The following is a 10,130-nucleotide window of genomic DNA, read 5'->3' as shown; positions in this document are numbered from 1 at the left end:
TTTGATATGATTATCTGTTTTGTGTGTGTTGAGTTTGAGGAGTTCTTTATAGATCCTGGATATCAACCTTTTGTCTCTACTATCATTTGCAAATATCTTCTCCCGTTCCGTGGGTTGCCTCTTTGTTTTCCTGACTGTTTCCTTTGCTGTGCAGAAGCTTTTGATTTTGATGAAGTCCCAAAAGTTTATTTTCGCTTTTGTTTCCTTTGCCTTTGGAGATATATCTTGAAAGAAGTTGCTGTGGCTGATATTGAAGAGATTACTGCCTATGTTCTCCTCTAGGATTCTGATGGATTCCTGTCTCATGTTGAGGTCTTTTATCCATTTTGAGTTTATCTTTGTGTACAGTGTAAGAGAATGGTCGAGTTTCATTTTTCTACAGATAGCTGTCCAGTTTACCCAGCACCATTTATTGAAGAGACTGTCTTTTTTCCACTGTATATTTTTTCCTGTTTTGTCGAAGATTATTTGACCATAGAGTTGAGGGTCCATATCTGGGCTCTCTACTCTGTTCCACTGGTCTATGTGTTTGTTTTTATGCCAGTTTTCAACATTTCCTTAGTGATTCGGGGGTTTCTTCTGATTCCATACAAATTTTTGGATTATTTGCTCCAGCTCTTTGAAAAATACCAGTGGAGTTTTGATCGGAATGGCATTAAAAGTATAGACTGCTCTAGGCAGTATAGACATTTTAACAATGTTTATTTTAGAATGGTCTTCCATCTTTTTGTGTCTTCTTCAATTTCTTTCATGAGTGTTCTATAGTTCCTCGAGTACAGATCCTTTACCTCTTTGGTTAGGTTTATTCCCAGGTATCTTATGATTCTTGGTGCTATAGTAAATGGAATTGATTCTCTAATTTCCCTTTCTGTATTTTCATTGTTAGTGTATAAGAAAGCCATTGATTTCTGTACATTGACTTTGTATCCTGCCATGTTACTGAATTGCTGTATGAGTTCTAGTAGTTTGGGAGTGGAGTCTTTGGGTTTTCCATATAAAGAATCATGTCATCTGCGAAGAGAGAGAGTTTGACTTATTCATTGCCAGTTTGGATACCTTTTATTTCTCTTTGTTGTCTGACTGCTGTTGCTAGGACTTCTAATACTATGTTGAACAAGAGTGGTGAGAGTGGGCATCCTTGTCGTGTTTCTGATCTCAATAGGAAGGCTGAAAGCTTTTTACCATTGAGGATGATATTTGCTGTGGGTCTTTCATAGATAGATTTTATGAAGTTGAGGAATGTTCCCTCTATCCCTATACTTTGAAGCATTTTAATCAGGAACACATGCTGGATTTTGTCAAATGCTTTTTCTGCATTGATTGAGAGGACCATGTGGTTCTTCTCTCTTCTCATATTAATTTGTTCTATCATATTGATTGATTTGTGAATGTTGAGCCATCCTTGTAGCCCAGGAATGAATCCCACCTGGTCATGGTGGATAATCTTTTTAATGTGCTGTTGGATCCTGTTTGCTAGGATTTTGTTGAGAATCTTAGCATCCATATTCATCAGTGATATTGGTCTAAAATTCTCCTTTTTGGTGGGGTCTTTGCCTAGTTTGGGGATCAGGGTAATGCTGGCTTCATAGAAAGAGTATGGAAGTTTTCCTTCTGCTTCAATATTTTGAAACAGCTTCAGGAAAATAGATGTTATTTCTTCTTTGAAAGTTTGGTAGAATTCCCCAGGAAATTCGTCAGGTCCTGGGCTCTTGTTTTTTGGGAGGTTTTTGATCACCGCTTCAATCTCGTTACTAGATATGGGTCTATTCAGGTTGTCAATTTCTTCCTGGTTCAATTTTGGGAGTTTATAGTTTTCCAGGAATGCATCTATTTCATCTAGGTTGCTTAGCTTATTGGCATATAACTGTTGATAATAACTTCTGATGATTGTTTCTACTTCCTTGGTGTCAGATTCAAATTAAAACCACATTGAGATATCACCTTACACCAGTTAGAATGGCCAAAATTAGCAAGACAGGAACAATAATTAGCAACATGTGTTAGAGGGGATATGGAGAAAGAGGAACCCTCTGACACTGTTGGTGGGAATGCAAGTTGGTGCAGCCTCTTTGGAGAACAGTGTGGAGATTCCTCAAGAAATTAAAAATAGAGCTCCCCCCCCCCAAAAAAAATAGAGCTTCCCTATGACCCTGCAATTGCACTACTGGTATTTACCCCAAAGATACAGATGTAGTGAAAAGAAGGGCCATCTGTACCCCAATGTTTATAGCAGCAATGGCCACGGTTGCCAAACTGTGGAAAGAACCAAGATGCCCTTCAACGGACGAATGGATAAGGAAGATGTGGTCCATATACACTATGGAGTATTATGCCTCCATCAGAAAGGATGAATACCCAACTTTTGTAGCAACATGGACGGGACTGGAAGAGATTATGCTGAGTGAAATAAGTCAAGCAGAGAGAGTCAATTATCATATCGTTTCACTTATTTGTGGAGCATAACAAATAGCATGGAGGACAAAGGGAGTTAGAGAGGAGAAGGGAGTTGGGGGAAATTGGAAGGGAACCACGAGAGAATATGGACTCTGAGAAACAATCTGAGGGTTTTGAAGCGGCAGGGGGTGGGAGGTTGGGGAAACCAGGTGGTGGGTATTATAGAGGGCATGGATTGCATGGAGCACTGGGTGTGGTACAAAAATAATGAATACTGTTATGCTGAAAATAAATTTTAAAAAATAAAATAAATAAAATAAAACAGTTATAGCATTTACCCATTCAAAAAAAAAAATTCTAAATCAATGATGAGTATTCCATGTATGTAGACAGGAGAACTCAATATAATCAAGATGCCAATTCTTCATAATTTGATCTAGATTCAACACAATCCCAATCAAAATCCCAGGAAGTTATTTTGTGGATATGAACAAAGTAATTCTAAAGGTTATATGGAAAAGGAAAAGACCCAGAATAGCCAACACAATATTGAAGAACAAAGTCAGAGGAAAGACCCCAAATAGCAAACATAGTATTGAAGGAGAACAAAGTCAGAGGACTGATACTGTCTGACTTCAGAGGTTCTTCTAAAGCTACTATAATCATGACGGTGAGGTGTTCCCAACAGAATAAACAAACGGATCAACGGAACTAGTCTCTGACCTTTGACAAAGGAACAAAGGCAATCAATGAAGTATACTTTTGTAACAAATTGTGCTGGGAACAACTAGATAGCTATGCATAAATAAATAAATAAATATAAAGACAGGTCTTATACTCAAAATGAATTCAAAATGGGTCATAGACCTAAATGTAACTGCAAATGAACTCAAAATGGGTCATAGACCTAAATGTAACTGCAAAACTATAAAATTTCTTGGTTATAGCATAAGAGAAAACCTAGGTGGCAATGAGGTTTTTTTTTTATACAACACCAAAAGTATGACCTACAAATGAAAAAATGGACTAAGGGTGACTTCATGAAAATTTTAAAACTTCTGTTGCAAGAAAGAGATACAGTTAAGAGAAAGAAAAAACAAGTCACAGATGGGGGAAAGCTTTTGCACAATGCATATGTGATAAAGAACTGGTATCCAACCCAAAATAATAAGAAGAATGCAAACTCATTAATAAGAAAATAAACAACCCAATTTAAAACAGAGCAAAATATCTGAACAGACACCTCGCCAAAGTAGGTACACAGATGACACGTAAACATACAAAAAAATGCCCAACATCATATGTCATTAGGGAATTTCAAATTGAAACAACAGTGAGATACCATTACACATGTTAAAAGGCTAAAATGCAAAACACCAACACTAAAATGCTGACAAGGCTTATAGCCACACAAAACCCTGAACATGAATGTTTATAATAGTTTTATTTTTAATTACTAAAACTTAGAAGCAACCAAGATGTCCTTCAGTAAGGGAATAGATCAACAAACTGGTATCCATACACCGGAATATTATCCAACGACAAAAAAGAAATGAGCTAACAAGGCACAAAAGGATATGCACATTGCTAAAGAGTTCAATTGGGAAAGCCTACATCCTGGATGATTCCAACAATATGAAATTTTGGAAATGGAAAAGCCACAATGATAGAAAAATAAATAAATAAATAATGAGTGAAAGATCAGTGGTTACACAGAGGGTTGAAGAAGAAATGAATACAGTTGGAGCATAGAGGACTTTGAGGACAGTGAAGCTGATCTGTGGGATATGAGTGGTGGGTACATGTCATCATGCATTTGTCAAAATCCATAGACTATGCAACTCATGGTGAAGCTTAACATAAACTATGGACTTTAGTTAATATGATGTATCAATATTGGATCAATTATAACAAATGCATTGGTAAAACTGGGGGTAGAGGCTTAGCCTGGGAAATCTATATGCTCACTTTTGTGTAAACATAAAACTGCTCTACAAATAAAATACGTTCATTGAAAAAAGTTGTAGCCACTTAACCTGCATATTTCCAAATGTTTACAAAATTTATTAATTTACAATATAATTTTTGTCTGATCTTATAAACTACTTATATCATATAAAAGTAAAAGGCAGAGTTAATCTAGGTTTATTCTGATGATTAATTCTTTCCTGAATGATTGTTAATAAAACCCATGCTTGCAAACAAGAATAAAAATCCTTTGGTTCCACCACTACATGAGCCACAAATAAAAAGACTGTTACATAGAAAAAATCTGTAGGTAATTCATTAATTTATGGGTAATTAAACAGTGTGATGTTGATGAAACAACAGATAAGTAGAACAGAATCAAGAGCCCAGAAATACACATGCACAGACATGGTCAGCTGATCCTTGACAAAAGAGCAAAGGTAAATAAATGGCCAAAGGAAAGTCTTTTCAATAAATGATACTAAAAGAACTAAACACTACATGCAGGTGGAATTGCAAGGGACAATGAATAGCAAACACAGTCTTGGAGGGACACCTGGGTGGCTCAGTGGGTTAAGCCTCTGCCTTTAGCTCAAGTCATGATCTCAGGATTCTGGGATCAAGCCCCACATCAGGCTCTCTGCTCAGCAGGGAGTATGCTCCCCCACCCCACCTGCCTCTCTGCCTACTTGTGACCTCTCTCTCTCTCTCTCTGTCAAATAAATAAGTAAAATCCTTAAAAAAAAAAAAAGAATCTTGGAAAAGAAGAACAAACTAGGAAGACTCATACTTTTAGGCATTAAAACTGGCCATGAAATGGCTATGAAATGGACATAGGACACAGGTTTGATTTTCTTGCTCACAACACTTCCTCCAGAAAGTGGAAATTTACAGAATACTTTATCTATTGCAATTATTTAACAAACAACAATACCTCTGTCCAGAGATCACATTTATTGGCAAAGAAAGAATGGCAGTGGGCTCATGTCCACACACAGCATGGTCTAACCTTCAAGCAGAAGCAGCTGGCTTAATTAAATTGTGGAATGCAGTACTAAAGCCTCAGCTCTAGGGCCAGCAAATATAGTCTTTGTCAAATGGTTCTTTTGGATTTTTTCTAGTATTTTGCAAATATGAATAATTTATACAGTGAATGCTTGTGCACACATAATTTTATGCTTTTGCCAATGTAACTATGGATAGTTTCCTGGAAGAGGGATTTCTGGATCAGTGAGTAAATGCATATTTGATTTTACTAGGTAATGCCAAATTTCCCTCCCTAGGAGTGTACCATCTTGCATTCCCATCATCAAAGTGTGAAAATTCCTGCTTCCTCATATCTCCAATAGGACAAATTTTTTTACAGTCTAATATGTCAAAAAATAATGTCTCAATTTAGTTTTAATTTTCATTTCCCTTATTATGAGAGAGGTTGAACAACTTTTAACATGTTTAAGGGTCATTTTATTTTTTTTTAAGATTTTATTTATTTGAGAGAGAAAGAGAGAGTGTGTGCAAGCAGGGAGAGAGAGAGTGATAAGCAGACTCCACACTGAGTGGAGCATGATGCAGGGCTCAATTTCAATACCCTGAGATCATGACTTGAGCCTAAATCAACAGTCAGATGCTCAACCTACTGAGCCATCCAGGTGCCCTGATTTGATACATTTCTATGTTGTGTTATGATGGTCATTGTAGCAGACTTAGCACCTCTGTCACATCATAAAACTGTCACTTCTTATTTGTGGTTGGAATAATTTAAGATCTAGTCTCTTAGCAAGTTTGGTGATGACAGTATTACTGCCTATGGTCATTACATCTTTACATCATTACATTGCCTATATTGCATTACATCTCCAAGACTTATTTACCACTAGTTGCAAGTTTTTACTCTGTTTTTATGAGTTAAGCTTTTTTAGATTCCATACATGTTATATAGTATTTGTCTTCTTTGACTTCTCTCACTTAGTATAACATCCTCAAGGGCCATCCATTTCTTCTAAAGTGGCAGGACTTCCTTCTTTCTCATGTGTGCGTGTATGTGAGTGTGAGAGAGTGAGAGAGAGAGAGAGAGAGAGAGAGAAATACATCACATTTTATCTATTCATACATTGATGGGCACTCAGGTTATTTATATATCTTGGCTATTGTAAATAACACTACAATAAGCATGGGAATGCAGATATCTCTTTGATACCCTGTTTTCATTTCCTCTGGGTGTATACTCAGTAGTGGAATTACTGGAACTGTAGGGTATTTCTATTTTTAACTTTCTGAGAAAACTCCATGCTGTTTTCCATAGAGGCTGCACAAGTATACATTCCCACCAACAGTGCAAGAGTGTTATCCTCACCTATGCTGGTTATCTCTTGTCTTCTTGATGGTGGCCATTCTAACAGGTGGGAGGTGATAGCTCATCATGGTTTTAATTCGCATTTCCCTAATGATTAGTGAGGTTGAGCATCTTTTCATGTAGCCGTTAGCCATTTGGCTATTTTCAGCATGTGTCCTTTAAACTGAGTTTAACAGTTTAAACTACCATCACATGGTAAACTTTCATTTCAGGGGATGTTAGGAGGGTTCAGAGTAGAAAGGGGAGGAATCTCAATTCAGTAGATATTTCTGTGATTTTGTGTACCTATTTGGGTTCCAAGGAGTTAGGGAAAGACTGCTCCCCTCTCACACCCTGCCATCTTGGCTTCCATCATTTATATTAGCAGGTCCGTCTGTGTTCCAGTATGTGAATAATGCCTGGCACATTATGCTCTTAATATTTTTCAGAAGAATTAACCTTACTATTTTAGTACAAATCTTAGTATTTTGGTTCTTTCTTTTAATCAGAACATTCAATTTTGAAAATCACTTACTGTGTTATTACTCTTCTTCAGTTTTTAAACACTGTTCATTAACTAGGAATACTGATCCAACTTAAATGTCCTAAATGTCTGAACACATATTTTTATTATTATTGTCTTTGAATTTTGAATATAGGAGCATTTTCTCTCTATATTTGTAAGGTCACCCACTTTTTTAAACCTTTTAAAACTAGTTCCCCTCACTCCTGCTCTTGAAGTGTTTTCCTTGCTACTCAGATATTTTCTACATGGTATTTATAATCAGTTTGTCTGGGTACAAGAAAAAACATACATTTTTGTTATGAGTATACTAAACATAGAAAACAGGATAAAAAGATACAGTTGTAATTTCTAATACATTTTGTAATATTAGTTTGCAGTTTAAAATGTTGAATGATCCCTTTTTTTCTGGTGTGATTTTTGTATATGTTGATATTAAGCACTTCATTTTCATCATGTTCTTTTGACATCTCTCTATGTGGTTTGATTGCAATCCTTTTCTGTTGCTCATATTTAAGTAAAATGTTTTCTTCTATTTTTTGTCTGAGAAGGATTCTGTATTTAGTATTTTTATAGAGGGTGGGAGTAAGCCAGAATAGTTTTCCTATCTTCACTACTAGGGGAGGCCTCTGTTGTTACCATCAAGAATCCAAAAATAGGATCTTCCCATGAAGGCACTTCTGCAGTTCTGAGATCTGCTTTCTCTTGGTCCATTCCACCAATAGCTGGAACATTTTTCTCCCTTGTTCTCAGTGTTTTACTCTACTCTCAGCAGTATTTTCCTCAAAATATATTGCTTTTACTGAAGTGAGTTTTTCCTGGACATTGCTGAGGTCCTTAAAGAATTACAGTCCCTCAAGTCTTGCTGATCATCCTGCAAGCCTTAGGGAGTATTCATGGACTTTTTGTGTTTACCCATATACTGGGTACTCCATTTCTCAGTTTCAGTGGTTCTCTTCAGATTTGCTTCCTGAGGCTTCCAGTCAGATGTAGGTCCTCTCTTTAATGACTCAAGAGTTTTGGGGGGGGGGGATTTTTGCATTCTGGGGACACCCTCTGGATATCAGAACTTCTCTACCTTGTCCATCTGCAAGTTCTACATAGACTAAATCTGAGTTACACAGGATCCTACATTTTTAGGGCATAAAGCCCCACCCACTGGTGTTCTAAGTTTCATGGAGTTTACTTTGTCACCAATTTTATTGAAGTTGTCTGTTCTTTTTTTTTTTTTTTCTTTTTCTTTTTCCCTCCTGGTTTCTCTCTCTCTAGTCTGAGGGCATTTGAAAAGATTCAAACACTATACTGCCTTCATCATTTTCTCTTTCTAGAAGTCTCTCATAAAATCTCAAGCAAAATGGTATCGACCAAGAAAGAATTCACTGAAAATTAAAGGAAACAGGCATTTGGACAATTAGAATTGCAATTCAGGAAACATGGATTCAGATAGAAACCTAAATTTTATTACAAAGAAGACAAAGAGAGGGCAGGGTTATAAAAGCAAAAGGTTATAAGAGTAGTTCTCAGTCAGGTCCACTATACAAAATAAGAATTAAAACTAAGTTAACCAGGATGGTTGAGTTAATATGTAAATAGATCAGGGCTTCTTTAAATGTGAAGCATGGGAACAATTCAGGTCATGGTGAAGAGAGAGTTTAAATCCAGGCTGAAGGCTTGCAGTTGGCTAACAGGTCAAGCATGGTCCCTCTGATAAGACCATGAATAAGTTCCTTCTCCCATATGATCTTCTGATCCATTTTAAAAGAGACTCTTTTGACTAAACTTGCTTTTTCTATTGTGAAATCTCCTTTTAGACTTCCTCCCTTTGATCCAGATCTTCCTTGACAAGAAAACACCAAAGATCAATCTTTTGGTTTTGGTCCCGTTGTGTTGCCAGAGTTGTTAGTACCTGCTCTAGGTCCATCATGTCTCCCAGAGTGGGGGGGTCTCATATGCTCATATATCTTTAAGCCTGGGACTGCAGTTGTGTGACAAGGAAACCTTTTGAGGAAAGGAGATTTGGGCTACATCAATTGAAGTGTTGTTTTCTATTGTCAAAGTATAGAGCAGATGAGTACTCTTCCTTGCTCAGCTAAAAGATAATCAGGGACTATCTTATTAAGAAGAACTTTGGCCAGAGAGTTTAAGGATCTTCTTTGGGCTGCTATTGCTTTAGCAGAAGATCCTGCAATAATTTCAAGAAATAAGAAGAAGTTGTTCATTATAGCCTCAATTACATTTACAACTAACCAGGGAAGTAAAGACTTACCAAAAAAGTGAATCCTGAATCATGAACACCTCCTTCCAGGTCCTTTCTAACCTAACAATATAAATTCAGGGGCGGGAGTTGACCAATGAGATTTCTTATTTTACTTTTGAAAATGAGGGGCAAAATTAGATTTTTCTCTTAGTCTGAAATAATATGTTGTTTAAAACTCCAGAGGTCACCACTGCTTAGGAATGATCTGGGAGATAAAGATGAGGGTATTATCTTCACAGGCCAATGCCAGAGTAAAGGCAAGGAAAAGAAGGAGAAAACGCTTTGATGTCTAGTTAAAGTATGAAGTCTTGATGCATTGTCTGGGGCAGAAGCAGTTTGCCCAATGTCATATGTCAGCTGACAGATGTCAGAGATAGATGATAGCTACCTTGATGTCAGCTACTTCTCTTCCTGGTCAATTTGATTTAGGGATCTCCAGTGCCTGTACAGGACCAGCATTTTTCAACTGTGAGATGTGTACCCAAGGCTCAATACCTTCTAGTTTTGCAGCAGTGTCAGTGGTCAAGAACACTTGGTAAGGTCCCTTTCAGTGGGGCTTGAAGGCTGTCTTTCTTTGATGACATTTCTAAAATACCTGGTCACCATGCTCTATAGAACAAAGGCTTGAACATAAGACATTAGAGACTTAACAGTAG

This window comes from Mustela nivalis, assembly GCF_964662115.1.
Source record: "Mustela nivalis genome assembly, chromosome: 12".
In the NCBI taxonomy this organism is placed as follows: domain Eukaryota; kingdom Metazoa; phylum Chordata; class Mammalia; order Carnivora; family Mustelidae; genus Mustela; species Mustela nivalis.
The sequence above is the reverse complement of the archived record's forward strand: the minus strand, read 5'-3'. Positions refer to the sequence as shown.